Consider the following 15,485-nt stretch of genomic DNA (forward strand, 5'->3'; position numbering starts at 1 on the left):
ACAATAAATTGCAATAAATAAATAGATGGCAAAGAGCGTAAGTTTATCGACTGGTGCGATCGATGTTTAGTACAAAATAATAACTGGAGAATATTAAATACATATTGCTGTCTTGCAAAATATAACTGTTTTACTGAGATTAATCATAATTTTGTCTCATCAGGTCACAGTTTTTTGAAAAGTAATCTTTGCCATGATTGAGAGGGCAAAGAAAACAGCAAAGGTATACATACCCTCTAAACGAAAGTCGTTTTGTAAGTAACTGCTGACACTTAACTAAATGAACCTTTAGAAATAATAAAAATTTGCCAAAACGAATTTAAGGACTTTACCTCTATTGAACACCATCTGCTAAAAACCTGAATTTCTTCTTAATTACAAAAAACAAAAATTCCTTTGTATGAAGTATGATCTTGATGAACCCTACACTATTAGTTACAATCAAGAAAGTAATAACATTATAAGACTTTGGCAGCCATTGAAAATTTTTAACAGCAATTCTTCTTCTTCTTTTTTTATGTAGACATTACTCTGCCTCTTTTTCAATGTGCCTCCAGTATGTTGTCGTTCCATCGTTTACGTGGTCTTCCTACTGATCGTCTTCCTATTGTGGAAACATCTTTTGCTGTATTTACTACTCTATTTGTTGTCATTCGGCTTAAGTATATGATTGTTTCATTCTACTCTTCTATTCCTTACCCAGTTATTAATGTTTTTCACCTTGCAACTACGTCATATATCTCTACTTATGGCTCTGTCCCATAATGTCTTACCTTCTGCTGTTTTTAACATCCTTTTTGTCCTCTCTGTGTTAGGTTGTGTTTCTGTCGCGTGTGTCATTATTGGTCTGATGACTGTTTTGTAAATTCTGCCTTTCATTTCTTTTCCGATATATTTATTTCTCCATATTGTTTCATTCAGGCACCCTTTGGCTCTGTTTGCTCTATTCACTGGATCTTCCACTCTAGTTTCGAGCCTTCCGTAGCTAGATGATGTGATGCCTAGATATTTAAACTCCATCAGTTGTTTTATTATCGGACTTTGCAGCTCCAATCTACATCTTAAAAGATTTGCTGTTGTAACCATGCATTATATTTGGTTTGGAGAAATTAACAGGTACAATTTTTTGACGGTTATACTAAATTGATATAGCATACGTTGAAAATCGTATTCACTTTGAGAGAGTATTGCGTCGTCTGCATAGCAAATTATTTTAAGTTGTTTTTCTTCCATATTCTTTTTTAGTTCTTACTTTTTTTTATTATTTTTTTCATAATCAGGTTAAACAATAGAGGACTCAGAGAATCTCTCTGTCTTATCAAATTACCAGCTTTAATAGGGTCGATTAGTTCTTCTTCTGCTTTTCTTTTATTGCAGTGTTTTGGTAGATATTTTCGATCATTTTACTTATTCCTAGAGGTATCTCTCTTGCGTACAATAAGTGGATAACGTCCTTTAATTTGACTCGGTCAAATATCTTCTTAAAGTTCACAAAAGATACATATTCCGGTTTGTTTTATTCTAATGATTTCTTTTGCACTTGCGTCATTATAAATATATCGTCGGTATATGATCTTTCCGAACTAAAACCTTGTTGTTCTTCAGCCAGCGTTATAATTTTATTTAGTTGATTTGTTTTTACTTTGGTTTTTAATGTTGTGTTTAATAAATTAATTTGCCTGTAACTCTCCGGGTCCGGTTTGTCTCCCTTTTTGTAGAGATTTATTAGGATGCTTGATCTCCATTCTTGTTCTGTTTTGTTCTACTATTTTTTTGGATTAGTTTGAATAGTTTTTTGGTCAGATCAGGTCCTCTGTACTTTATGAGTTCGTTCGGTATTTTGTTCTCTTCTGGCAATTTTCTTTTTTAATTTCCTTACTGCTTCTTTATTTCTTCTTCCTCAATATTTATTTCTTCGTTTGTCGTTATCTCTGGTGTTGGTGGATCATTATCGCCACCTTTAGCAAATTTGAATCTTAAGGAGTCTATCCATGTTTCTTGCTAAAAGTATTTCGTTATTATTAGTTGGTTTTTTGTGTTCCGTAAAAGTCGTATTCCATCTGTCTTGACAAGGTCTACCAGTGTTCCCTTTTTATTTGTCTAATTTAAGTGTTCGTTTCATTTCTGATTCGTTTATAGTGGTTATATGCCTGTAATGTTTGTTGTGTTCTGTATTGTAAAAAGGCTTTCTTCTTTTCTTCACCTTTTGTCTTCACTTCCTCTCTAAACCATGGTGTTTTTTGTTGATATGTTAGTGTTCGTTACTTTTCTCTCTCCTGCTGATTCTGTTGCTGCGTTAAGTATGTTTTTTTTCAGCTTTCCTCGATCATATCGTTTTCTAATATTTCATTCTCAACCATCTTCTCTGATATTCTTGTTAACAGCAATTGGGAAGGTAAAATAATCCCTAAAGACTTACAGGTTTATACCGCACTACTGACCATCACAAAAAAAAAATAAAAAGAGATTTATTACAAAAATTGTTTCATATATACAGAGTAAATATGCAGAGTTCTTTACATCAATGCAAGAAAAATTAGTATTTATGCATTTTATATTTATTTTTATCACTGTTTTTACTCATTGAGATTAACATGTAATATTTTTTGCATAAAATACGCATTTCAATAAACGACTTGCATTTTTAGTAAATTGTGAAATAAACGATTGTTGGATTTTCGTTCATCAAATTCAAGAAGAGCAACAGGTTCTAAAAACTTTTTTTCTCCTGAAAATCTGTAACATATGTACATTGTTGTTCAGCCGAAGGCTTTAATTATGGCTGTGTTTTTAAAAAGTAATTCAAGATAAAACACCGGAATTAAACATTCGCCATTATCAAGATCGAAGCGATAGCGATAACTAATTAATAGGAACATTTTCTTTACATTCAAAATATTTATCCTTTATATTGCATCTATTTCGATTCTTGCGTTGATATTACACATACCGCAAACGTGCCAGCAGTTTATTAGTCTGTGCAGTGTTTTATTATATGTACAAATAAAAACAAAGCTGTTTAATAAGCAAGTGAGTGTTAATTGTTTATCTAAGTAGAAGAGAAAAATTGTTAATTTTAACTTTAGTTGGTTTATTATAGACTTCAGTTATCATTCTATTTTATCATATTTATAGTACTTCACAAAAATTAACATTTTTTGAGATGCGCTAACTTTTTCAAAAAGACGCACATTTACATTTACACAATTGATAATCACCATTTATTTGATTTGATTAAATTGACGAAGTTTTAAAAAAATACATTAAACATAGCTAAATATCTGTCTAGATGAACAACTTGATAGATTGGACTCGAAGACAATATTAGGAATCGATTTTAAACTTTATAACTTGAATCTTCGTTAACGTCAAGCCTTTCGTAACATTTATAATTGTTGCAGCAATCTGTTGCAGTATATTTCTAATAGACCTTCGAATAACTGTGTCTGTGATATAATTTTACATTCTTTTAAAATAACATATGTGATTTGTTGAATGGTCTGTAGAACAATGTAATCATAGTGACAGTGTAATCATATTTGATAAGTGTCAACATTTAGTTAAAAACTCAGCTCTGATCAATTTAAACGTCAATTTTCAATTCCTCAATAATACAACACTGCTTTATTATATACTAATGCATAATAATAATAATGGGAGAGTTTTATACAGCTGGCACCGTTGTTCGCATTTTAATTTCCAGCGTTATCTGTAGAAGCTGTCTTTAATTTTTATATCTCTAGCAGTCATTGCATCTTTAATCTTTAATTCTTTAATTTATTTCTTAGATTACGGCGCCGTAAAACCCAGTATTTTCTATTATTGTTTTGTCTGGAAAAAATATTTTTTATTTTCTTTTGTTATTTTATTATTCCACAATAGTCCATGTAACTGTCTGGTGGTTGATGTTGCTTGGCTAATCCTAGAATGTATTTCTTCATTAATCCCTGCTTTTGATGTTATTGGGACTCCCAAATATTTTAAATGTTTTAGTTAATTGAACAGTTCCCATTTCAATTTGTAAGCTTTCTGGTTTTTCTGCTGCAACTAAGTACTCGGTTTTTTTTTGTATATTAATTGTAATGCCACACTAGCTGTACTCCTCTTTTAGTTTTCTACGTATATAGTCTATATCACTCTCATTTTAAGCTAGAATGATTTAGTCGTAAGCTAAGTTTATCATGTAGAATATCTCGTCTTAGATGTGGATGCATATATAAAAACACTTTCTTCTCCACACACAGCGTCTCATTCAGACATATTTTAAAGGGTGTAGTTGCCATGCAGCTGCCTTGTTTTATGCTCTTAATAGTAGGAATTTCTCTAGTTAATTTGGATTTAGTTTTAATGTTTACTGTCATAATATATTTTTGTAAATCTGTAGTACTGCTTTTATTTTTTTCATTTATTCCTTGTTTTTCCATTGCTACCCAGTACATCAAAAGTGGTACACTATCAGATGCCTTTGTCAGATCTATAAAAGCTATATCAGTTTAAAGGTTGTAGGCAATTTTTTTTACCATAACCTGGCTTAAAGAAAATATACTGTCTCTAAAGGATCTACATGCATGAAAGCTATTTTGTTCTTCTATATCTATCATTACTTTTTCAGTTTTAGTTTTTATTATTTTTCCATAAAGTAATGAGAGCGCATTTATAATACTTAGCCTTCTACCGTTAAAACAATTTTTTGTAGATGCTGTTTATATGTGTTTTTGTCCACTCCTGGTTTGGTACTAATTCACCTAATACTTGTAGGCTACATTTTATTAATTCGTTAGGTATACTTTCTGTACTGTTGTTTCATCATCTTCGTCGTATTCCACTTCGTTTGGTTTTGATAAAGATTCGTGAATTGCGGTCTTCTTTTAGTCAGAATTTATGAGTAATGTTCGATCCAAGATCTTTCTTATATTAAATCCATTCTACTAGTTTTTTTTCCGTTTGTTCTTAGATTTTTTACCGTTTTCCACGCTTCTCTTTTTCTTGTTGATGCTACATATTTGTTGAGCTCCTCTAGCTTAACTCTTTTTGCTTTAGTTACAAGATTTTTTACTTCTTTGTTTGATCTTGCATATATTCATCTATCTATTCATAATAATGTATGAAATAAACATTACATTTACTCTAGTTAAAACTATTGAATTTACTATGACCCTTGAAGACCATAACATATATCTATGGATCTAAGTATTGAATAAGGTGCTGACAACTTAGTCTTTTCTAGTAAGCCGATTAAAAAAAGTATTATTAGTTTATTTCGCAAACTGATTTAATGACAAGTGGCCGTAGGGTTTGTGGTTGCGTGTACACCGTTTTCCGTTCTCCCAACAATATTTATATCATCAGCATAAGCAAGGATTTGCACCGAGTTGTTATTATATTGAGCCTGAGATTGTGATTTGTGGCATATTATGTTATTTATCTTAAAAGGTTCAGACTGTTCTCTCTGGGGTTAGTTTTCTCACTCAATTTTCCAGTGTTTCATTTTGTTAAGCTTATCAACCTATTAAACTGATCCCGTATTTATCGCTCTGTATCTAAAAAGTGGGTTCACAACAATCAAACCAAATAATATTTTGACGTGTGTAATAATTGGAACGTTTATCTTACTTGGTTTATATCGATAAGTTTTACAACATAGCTGATAGCCTATCTCTTTACTTCGATTAGGATACTCCCCGGACATCGTAAATTAAGATTTAAAATGTTTTACAACTACAATCATGGGTGTTATAAATTTGTTTGGGTGCAATATTTGCATATTAAAGCTACTAAAATATATCCCCGTACTACCATTCTTAAAAAAAGTTAAAGCTCTTCAAAGCTAACTTTACTTCTTTAATCGTTTTGGTAATTTTGAATGAAAATTAAATTTTGTAGTGCACTAGATGTTAACTATTTACTCAAGCCGAGCAGTACAGACATTAATTTTAGAGTAAAGTTTGTTTTATTAAGAATTCATCTATCGTTTGATTTAATCAGATCTGAAACGTACATTAAATTCATAAATTCTAGATTGTAGCTAAGCTAGATATCCCTTAGTTTTACTTAAAAGAAAACTCTACATCCGAATTAGCTAAAATTATTAATATAATTGTCTTGATAAATACAAAAATTACTTTTTTAATTTTTTTTTGGTAATTAAAAAATTGTAATAATTATTATTTGTGAAACAAATGCAAACTTAAGTGTAGATTGTGCGTGAAACAAAATTGTTTAATAAGGCGTTAGGCCAAGACCAAAAAACATTTTTATATTTATTAGTGATCTATGATCTATGTACAACTTCATTAGAATTATTCAATTATTAAAATTTATTAGCACTATCGATTCGAATTTACTTAAAAACCAGAATAATGATAAACCAAAAAAAAGCAAAATGACCTTTACACAGCGAAATGCAAAAGTCCGAATATTTTGTAGCCAGTAAATCATAACTACCTTGGTTGCTGGATTAACTACAAAGTTGAGCTGGAACAAGAAATTAAAGCGAGAATTGCTCAAGCTACTCTACGATACAAAATATTGATAATAAACCGAGATTGAAACTTATAACGTAGTTTATAGCGCAGATAATAGAATAACCATGGTAGAAGTAATATCAGTGGCGTTCGACAGAAAACCTAAGGCTTAATTTAAAATATTAAAAGAGATTATTAAAATCTACAAATATCGTTCTATACATAATACACCAAGGAAATAAACCAAAAAAATACTGACACTGGGACACTGAGTCAGCCAGGTTGAAAATGGTTTTTTATAATATACTAGCGGACCCGACAGACTTTTTTCTGTCAAAGAGATTTGGAATATGGCAGTTTATTTCTTTAATTATCCTGAACAGAACCGTCAACATGATGATAGGGCGGTGTGTGAGGGTCAGCTCGGGTGACCTAAGTATCTTCGCTTTGAGAACTTTGGCCACCCTTTTGGACCCACTAAAACCCCGGACTGGGATATCTGCCAGAGGGCTTCAATCTAAGAGAACAACTTAAGGTTCAAATCAGATTAAAAAGTAATCTAAAGGGATAGTGGGAACCTAAAGGTGACAAATATTTATTTATAAAGTGGTTGCTTCAATGACAAAACATAGAGATAATTAATTATTTATTATTATTATTATTAACATAGGGTTAATAGCCGATGTAATAAGGAATAATGAAATAAGACGTATATAAGTATTTTCAGTAATCGTTTTATTGTAAATCATGTGAATCATAATTATTAAGAAAAATTTATTTTATTTTTATTGTAGCGCTTTATGATATACAATGTTTTTTGTTTGATTACCTGGTGAATATACAAACAAATCCGATGATTTTCCAACACGGGAACAGGCAAAATACAATTGACCATGTGAGAAACATGGGTTTTCTAGATTAATACCACAAACACCTAATAATTGCCCCTGAGACTTATTTATGGTCATAGCAAAAGCAAGCCGCACTAGAACTGGAAACTGTAGTCTTCTAAATTCAAATGGTTCATCAGTCGGAATTATTGGGATGCGTGGTATCAAAACGTCTTCTCGTTTATACTTTCCTTTCAGTATTGTTGCTTCTATCACGTTGTTCAATAATTTTTTTATCGCTAACCGTGTGCCGTTGCAAAGATGTGGTTGATGGATTTCACAACATTATAACTACCGATCCAATCTTTAATTGAAGATTGTGAGGTGGCAATCATGGTAAATCCAGCGAGTTTAAAAACTCAGGCGGATATTTAACGACGTCATCTTGGTTAGTAGCCGAATCAACTGATTTATATATCCTCAATTCTCCTGTAATTTGTTCTTGAATTACATTATTGCGGAGATTGTCCTTGACTGACACCTCGTTCTGGATGTAATTCATTTGAGACAGTATCATATACTTCAATTGTTCTAGTAGTGTGTTCGCATAGTTCAGTTAAAAATGGAATTAAATGTTGTGGTACGCCTACTTCTTTTAGTATCTGCCATTCTTCTTCTTTTGGTGCCTATTCGTTTTGAATATTGGCGATGATTCTGGCTATAATTATTTTATTAACTGATGCTTTAAATAGTTTATTTGTTGTTGTGAAGAACTATTTCCTCAGATTTTTTAACCATAATATTCTTTTTCGCCATATTCCACGCTTTCCGAATACTTTGCCTTGAAGTAATGTTTTCAGTTTTCTGTATTTAGTGCCGTTGCTAGAAAGTATACATCCTTGACTAACGCCTCGCAGAATCTAGATCGCTTCCGTCTGTTTATCTCCAAAATTTATTCTTATTGTTGCTAATTGGTTCCAGTATAAATTTTGTATTATACGCCGGTCGTTATCACCTTGTTGAGCTTTTGTTAGAAAATCCATCATTTCTATCTATCTATATAAGGATTTTTACAGCTGTTCCGCCTTCCTTCTTTCAGCTAACGTCTCCAGTCCTTTCTGTTCTGCCATTCTCCATCTCTAAGGTCTCGTCTTTCCATGGCCTCGCCCGCTTCATCCCTCCATGATCTTCGGGGTCTACCTCTTTTCCTCCTTCCTATTGGGCTCCAATCCGAAATCTTTGCTATCCACCTTGTATGATCTGTTCTTCTCACATGTCCATACCAAATTAAATGTTTTTCTTCGATGTAGCTGAGTATGTCTTGTTCTACTGCCATTCTTCGTTTTATCTCCTTATTTCTGATGCGATCCATTTTTGTCACTCTGCAACTGCTTCTCATGAACTCCATTTCAGTTGCTGTGATTTTGGACCTGTTTCGTTTATTTATAATAAACGAAATCCATCATTTATCGGTGTTTAACTTTGTCAAATGCTTTTTAGTAGTCCACAAAGCAGGTGTGGATATCGCAAGTCATATCTCTGCAACTTTGGAATAATACCTGTAGACTAAACAGTGCATCTCTCGTACTGCGAGGTGTAATTTAAAAAAAAGGTTTTAGTTTATGGCTTATTACACTTATTAGCCTATATTCTTCGCACTTTTTCGCTTTGTGTTTCTTTAATAAAGTAATAAATTCTGAAATGTCGTCTATCGTTTTATTAAGGATTCTATCTTCTCTTCTGTGCTTCCCGTTGTATTATCGATTTCTATTTATTGTATCGATTGAATCTATTGTATCTATTTATTGAGTTTATGTGGTTTGTCTTTCAATTTAAAGAGAAGTATCCTATCGCTCAGAGCTTTAAATTCGAGGACAGAATTTTGTAATCTTGGTGAGACCGGAATGGCAACACCTGTATAGTCCTGGGTATTACCACCAAAGAATTAAACATAATTGCTATTATGTGTTCTAAAATGTTCCTCTCCTAATCAATGCGTTTTAGCTAGTATAGAGATTTCAATATTATACCAGCTTTTTTCACTAATTGAAAGCTTACATGGTGATTATCTTTAGCTGTTCTACGTTCCATAAACGGTTTTTAATAAATTTTCTAAATTTTAATTTCTGTAAACCAGTAGCTAATTTTTTTACACGATGCATGATTAATAACATTCGCGTAGCCAGTGGCCAATTTCGCACTCCTTGACCTGGACTTAAGAAAGTGCCGGTCGTTACTCGGACTGCGTGACAACATCCGAGGCATCATCTTCATCGGACATCACGCATAACTTTCTTGGGAATAATATTGCATTCAATTTCCTTGCCCCATTACATTGCAGTACCACAAAAATTCTGCTAATACAGCCCCTTCTTGTCCAAATCCAATTATAAGTCAGGTTAAGATCATTTCTTATGTTCCTTATCTTGGTACTGCCGGTCGCTGCTGCCCTTGGTCAGGAATATTTAATGACTTTCCGGTGTGATAGGTAAAAATATACCTATAGAGAAAACAGGTTTCAATCTTATAGTACCACATAAAATTGGGACCTGTTTTCTCCCAGGGTGAGCTTAGGAGAGAAACAGTAGCTGGCGTAGATGCAGGGTTGCCAAGCTCTGAAGTAGTCTGACCTTTACTGGGAACTGTAAAAGAGTACTTTCCGTTACTCCGAACTGCTTATATAAAAACTAAATTGGAAAATTAAACTAACGTGACTCTTTTTAGTTGTTTTAAAGTTTTAGTGAGGTCGTTATTAAAAACGCGAACGAACATCATTTTGTAAAAATATTTTAAATTTTAGTTTATAGCAACTAACACGTCCTATTAAAGCCATTGTGTTACTCAATATAAAATATTATCAAATTCTTGTACTGTCGTGTCTCACCGTTTAAAAAGACCGACAGTTCAGTGTTCAGTGTCTAGAGTACGGAGAAAAATTGGACTACCAGTATTAATTTGATATTTTTTCGGTTTTATAACAAACTTTCGAACATATCAGTTTATTTTTCCAGTTTTTAATGATTTGTTTAATTTTATTGACATACTTTCAAAACATGATGTATTTATGTCTTCACCTATTAATGATCTATATCTTCGCGTATGGTTAATAATAGCGAGAAAAACTGCGAATTTTATTTAACTTTTGAGAAACTTATATTTTAAAAGCGATTTTCGACCTGAGAATCAAAGTCAAACTTTCAATAAAATATTTCCAAACTTCCACTTTGTGGTTGTCCCGAACATTTCAGTTAAATCCCAAAGATGCTAGTTAAAAATTCAACATTTTTCATGAAATTGGACAGGACTAAAACAAGCTGTTTTGTGTTATTTCAACAAGTTAGAAATAAAAGAGAAAATTTTATAAATGTTTTATTGTAAAAAAAATTAATAAAGCAATGGTACTTTATACTTTTTTTACTGCTTATTTTAAAATTTTTCGTAAAAATTTAAAAAATTTAAAGCTTTACTGAACGATTTGTTCAAATTTACCCAAACTTTTTCACATAAACTATAAACCTTGAATTTCAAAATTGTGCTATAATAGCACATAAAAATCCGACATTGTATTATATGAAATTGATTTAAAATGAGAAGTGTCTTACATAGATGTTATATTGTTATTAATTGGATGACATATATGATGACAATTTTGACAGTTCGATAATCGGTATTCATCGAATTCTAATATTGATCTTTTATTTTTTTTTTTGTTTTACTACATCTTTTACTGACAGTTATTTTTTTTTACTTCATGTAATGGCTGTATTTTGTTATTTTTCATGCATGTTTTAATTTAAACCTGCTAATCAAGAATGTACATCATTTACTAAAACTTAACTGAGTTTACGTGACCATATAACCCATAAATTTAAACTTGAGGTCTATTTCGTATTATTAATGCCCGAAAATCTGTCAGTGGCACTAAAATCACAGTAAATTTATCAAAAGGGAAGTTAACACGACATAACCTGTACGCATACCGACTAACAATTTAATTTGTTCAACGTATCGATTGTGAACGGATGAAACAATAACTTGTATTTATCTTCAAAGGGTGCAAATCACTAAATGATCCTGTCATTGATTTACTAGTGTTTGGGGTATTACCTGTGTATGCTGTTCCATGACGGAAGCGTTGCGACGCTACCGTTGGATCGTAAGTATCTAAAATAATCTTAACTCGAAACTACAATAATACAGACAAACAGTATTCGTTCGATTCTCGGGGCATGAACAAGACATTCGTACCGAAATTTATATACGTTATAGTAACAGTGACTATCGAGAAACTATTTCAATTTTGATTTTGTGTTGTTCTCTTTATTCTTTATTTAAATTTGTGCCTACTTACTAAGTTCTTAAAAAAATCGTATTTATGTTAGTTCAATAGGTGAGTAAAGCAAAAATTGCAAACAAAAATTTGGTTTTTGAACCATTGGAAACAATACTATATTAATTACTATTGGAGATATTTTATTTGATATATATACTGTTATTATAAATAATTGATATCCAGTCTTAATATTTCTAATTTCTATTAAAATTATAAAAATTAACAGATATTAAAGTATCTTTTTGCTAATTTATTTGATAGCCAGTCTCAATATTTCATACTTTTATTAAAATTATAAAAATTAACAGACAATAAAGTATAAAGGTATCTTATTGTTAATTTATTTTTATATTATTAATATAAAATTAAATATTCATGAGATTTTGTTTAAGACTGTTTTAAAATAAACCATTTTTCTATTCGTTTTCTCAGTTAAAATTTTATATCTTATTACTATTTGCATAGAATAATCATAATTTACCACTCTTCCCATGTAGAACAGGGCGGATATGTTTTGGGGTGGATTTGAGAGGTGGCATTCGGATTTGTGCAGAAAAAGTTACGTGATAACTTCAGTAATGACAATTGACTTACAAATAGGTCAGGAATATTATTAAAAAAACTAAAATATTTAAAAATTACTAAAAACGTCGATTTTTTTCTACTTTTCTTACTTATAACGTAATTATAACTGTAAAAATTCATTTTCGATCAAAGCTGTAATAAAATAAAATAGCGACAATAAAATTTTTTATAATATACGGCTGATAAATAATGTTTTAATTATAAACAAGTCTTTTCTTATTTATTGTTTATCAACAATTTGAATTGCACTTAAGTTCAACTAATTCGTCTGGAGAATATTTATAATATAATAAAACAGTCTACCAAATTTCATTAAAATGTATTTAATAGATTTCGTATAATAATTTTGCAATCTATTTTTTATAATCTAACAAATAGAATATCTCAGTAACTATTAGCTTCAATTCAATTTATTAAACGGCGTTGAAGAAGACTTGGCAAAACTTAAAAAAAGTTAAATTACGAGCAGGTGTTCCTAAGCGGCCCGGGTAACCCGCTGAACCTCCTTCGTGCTAGGGATTGGGGCTTGCAATTTTTCCCCATGAACGAGGAATTCCCAGTAAGCGCGAGTCATAAGCTCGCGTTGATTACGTCCCTGCCCTTTGTACACACCGCCCGTCGCTACTACCGATTGAATGTGGCCAACCGTGGCTTACCGTGGCCAACGTTGACCAACACTTGCGACGAAGTTATAAACAATAGGATGATTATCTTTAAAACAGTACCTTTTTATTTCGGAGCTCTTTTACAATAAGAACTTTCATATCTTCAAGATATTTCTGACATATATTAAATAATAAAAACCATCGGTATTGCGCGTGAAAACTACCACACAAAATTAGGATAAAACAAATTAAATTTCAAATATCAAATTCGGGATACGTTAAAAAATGTATTTTCTTGATTTCCAATAAAACAATTTTTAAAAAATTTTATTTAAAAATTTTTTTTTACAACAGGTATAAGAAAAAACCCCTATCGGGCTATATCACGAGAATGTTTTCGGAATAACTATCTCATTATCAGTGCTATCTAGATATACATGTTGGAAACCACTAAACATGTGGGTAGATACCTTTTAAATGTTGTAAGATTAACTTCGATTTACATCTTTAATATTTTAAAACTATGATGTTTAAGTTACAAAAGGGATTATCACATTGCAACGTAAGAGTCCACTGAGCTGGCTAGTCCTTAAACAAAGTGTCTGTGAGGACTTATTGATAGCAACTTACTCTTAATAATATATACATCACAATCCATAATATATGTTTTTTTCCACATAATCACTTAGAATTGGTATTTGTATTGGCCGCTCCTCTAAATGGCGGGAATTTTATCACAATTTATGACATACTGCTTTTTTTGTAGAGGAGAAATGCACTAACGCGCACCTGGTGGTATACTCTACAGCAGTGTGCTACTGATGGGCCTGTCATACCCACTAAATCTTCACTTTTTTTTGCCACGTATTTGCCTGTCATACCCACTTAATATCTTCTTTTTCACCACGTATTAGGAATCCGGAAATATCATTTCTGACACACATAGTCTCATATACCTTTGGCTGTCTCGTTGTTTCTACCTTAGTTAAATAAGTCGCGTTGCCTTTGCCTATCCTCGTTTTCTTTACTTGATGCATCTTATTGCTCCCTGTATCTCCTACTATTTATCTTTACTCCCTAGCATTTGCTTGAATATATTATCCGAAGCTAGTTCCTCTTTAAAAAGCAGGTACACTTCCTGGTGCTCTCTATGTCATCTCTTGAAAACATCGACTATATGTATGATCCGCTGTGTCACGTCCAATACAACAAAATTACAATACCTGCAGCAATCCGTGGTGTCGTTTCCGAAACACTCAGCTTATGCCGGGAATGTTGTATGCCCAGTGAGCAGTTGTGTCTGCTAATGGTTTTATGTTTGCATCTAATCCAAGTGACAAGATTAGGTATAGGCGTCTTTGTCTATTGTGAATGTTTTAAATTAATATCCCACTGTTCGTGTCATTTCATAAGACTTATTGGGTGTACTAACTTTTTTATACGTTCTGGATTGTTGTGCCCTACCCAGTGAAAGATAAGTGTTACCCAGTAATATTAAGGCTTTCTTTAGCCAGTAATTCTGTGGAAACTGTATTAGTCATAACTTAAAGTGCAGCTGTTAACGCCTTACTGTAAGTCAAGGCCATGCTCAACAAATTTTTTTGTTTCGTCCTCTCAAGCAACTGTCTATATTTTTATTTCTCAACTTCTCATACCTATATTGAAGCACCGTAAAGTATAAGAGTTTATTACAAAGAATTGATTCTTTTTAACTAGTCGAACTACTTATGTTTCGCATTAATCGGGCGAGCTTTGCTATGTTCTTCTCTGAGGTTTTTGTTACGATTTCTAAGTGCCTTTCAAATGTCCCACGAATATCACAATTTATCCTATCCTTTATTTCTGGGACCTTTTATCATGATTACTTTACTCTTATGTGGCGCTATCTTAAGTTTGTGGGACGTCATTTATCTTAACTAACAAACCTTACCTAACTAAATCGTCTGCATAAGCCATCACTCTTGATTCCATAGGTAGGCCTACGAACTATTTATTTATCTTATGGCATACAATAAGAACACATAATTAAAAATTAATATAAAACGTTGCATGAAGTATTACAAACAAACATCTAATGTATTATTAATATAATGTAAAACATTTTCGGTCGCATTCAGGAATTCATCGAAAACTCCAGGGGAATCGCCTTCGGGGGCATTCTTTAACAATGTGATGGACGGTCTGTTGTTGAGCTCCACAATTATATTCAGAAGTAAGGGTGTTTTCACATCTGTATAAGCTGTCAGCACATCTACCGCTGCTTATTCTTATTCTGTTTAGCGTAGTCCAAGTATTACGAGTCAGTTCAAAGCCTGGCGGTTTCTGATCGATACAGGTCATTTGGTGTGCTTTCTGGGGTGAGTCGCTCTCCCGTTGTCTTTTTCAAGCGTTGGTGAGATTAAAATGTTCCTGATGTAAAGAGTTGGCTCTTAGAAATGGAGGATACCTGGAGCGCAGATATCCTTCAGTAGTATGCTTGATACAATTTCTCACATTTTTCATCCTATCCTGGGACATACTCTTTACGATATCCTCTGAATATAGTTTTCTTCGCTGTAGAGATAATTGCGCCAACAAATCTCATATAGTTTGCACATGTTGGGATTATCCACCGTAGATATTTTGTCCAATCTCTCAGCAAAAGTCGCCCGGTCTGCAATTTGAAAGT

At 32.2% G+C, this 15,485-nt stretch overlaps 1 protein-coding gene across 4 annotated transcripts in view; it reads left to right on the plus strand.

Annotated features, from left to right (window-relative positions):
• Positions 1-2,927: 2,927 nt before the first annotated feature.
• The window catches only part of LOC140434400 (pseudouridylate synthase RPUSD2-like), a 927,331-nt gene continuing 914,773 nt past the window's right edge, over positions 2,928-15,485 (plus strand). Inside the window, exon 1 of one of the 4 annotated variants that reach the window (XM_072522617.1) lies at positions 2,928-3,030. The gene's annotated coding sequence lies outside the window, so the exon portion shown is untranslated. Of the gene's footprint in view, positions 3,031-11,507; positions 11,685-15,485 lie in introns of those variants that run through there. The other 3 variants (XM_072522616.1, XM_072522618.1, XM_072522615.1) reach the window with 3 other exon arrangements.

Source organism: Diabrotica undecimpunctata, chromosome 2, assembly GCF_040954645.1.
Source record: "Diabrotica undecimpunctata isolate CICGRU chromosome 2, icDiaUnde3, whole genome shotgun sequence".
NCBI lineage: Eukaryota > Metazoa > Arthropoda > Insecta > Coleoptera > Chrysomelidae > Diabrotica > Diabrotica undecimpunctata.